Genomic DNA, 983 nt, shown 5'->3' with positions numbered 1-983 from the left:
TGGAAACACTTCAGGAGTTTCGAAGTCGTCATCGGATTGGTTGAATTATACAGGATTTCCGGGAGACGTGCGTGTCAAGTTCTTTAACATTCCGCTGGAAACAAAGATGCCGTGATGCCAAACCCTTACGTAAAAGAAAGCCGCCGTGTTTACAACTGTGACGACGAGCCTGGCTACACGAGACTAATTTTTATAGCACTACAGCACAGATTTAATCAGCAGGAAATAACGACCATGGTGCAAACGGAATCATTTATGCCGCGGCGCAGCTCCAAGAGAAAATGGTAAATAGTCATCGTTCAATTGAAGTCGTCTGCATCCGAAAACCTAGGCTGCTGACATGCTGCCTCACCGCCTAGCAGCTAATGACTTCGCAGGCAGCGTTTGTTCATGAAGGTAACTCACGAAACTGATATCGGACATGCTTCTGAGATGGCTTAATGGTTCAATGATTTACAACAAATAGAATGATCTTGGTGAAAAGATAAAAATCTTTCTTACATTCTATTTTCATTTGTCTCAGGACTCTGTTACACAAAACACACTTGAGTATAGACATGAAACCTACATGAAAGCTAAAAAAAAAATAAAAAAAAATTACATTTTAAACTATTTTAACAGTAATATTGAGCTTTACACATATTACAGTTAACATCTTAACGCATCTGTATCAGTAAGATAATTATCTTATCCCAAGCCGTCAGACAAATCAGGTGGGGCATAAGTGGACCTTATTGATTATTTGATTATTTCTTCTATCAATTATTTGATCAAATCTTAGTAATATAAAACTGTATAGACCCTCTTGTTTTTATTTTAAGAAAATAAAACATTATAGTGTGAAAATAAATATGATGCATTTAAACATCATGGTTAATAATACCATTTTTAAAGTGAGAAAGTCTAATCTGTTGTAAGGATTCTGTGAGACATTCGCTACGCCTTGTTTAAAAAGTACTTTTGTTGCAAACAACCTTATGACA

This window comes from Sinocyclocheilus anshuiensis, unplaced genomic scaffold, assembly GCF_001515605.1.
Source record: "Sinocyclocheilus anshuiensis isolate Anshui unplaced genomic scaffold, SAMN03320099.WGS_v1.1 scaffold3408, whole genome shotgun sequence".
In the NCBI taxonomy this organism is placed as follows: Eukaryota; Metazoa; Chordata; class Actinopteri; order Cypriniformes; family Cyprinidae; genus Sinocyclocheilus; species Sinocyclocheilus anshuiensis.
The sequence above is the reverse complement of the archived record's forward strand: the minus strand, read 5'-3'. Positions refer to the sequence as shown.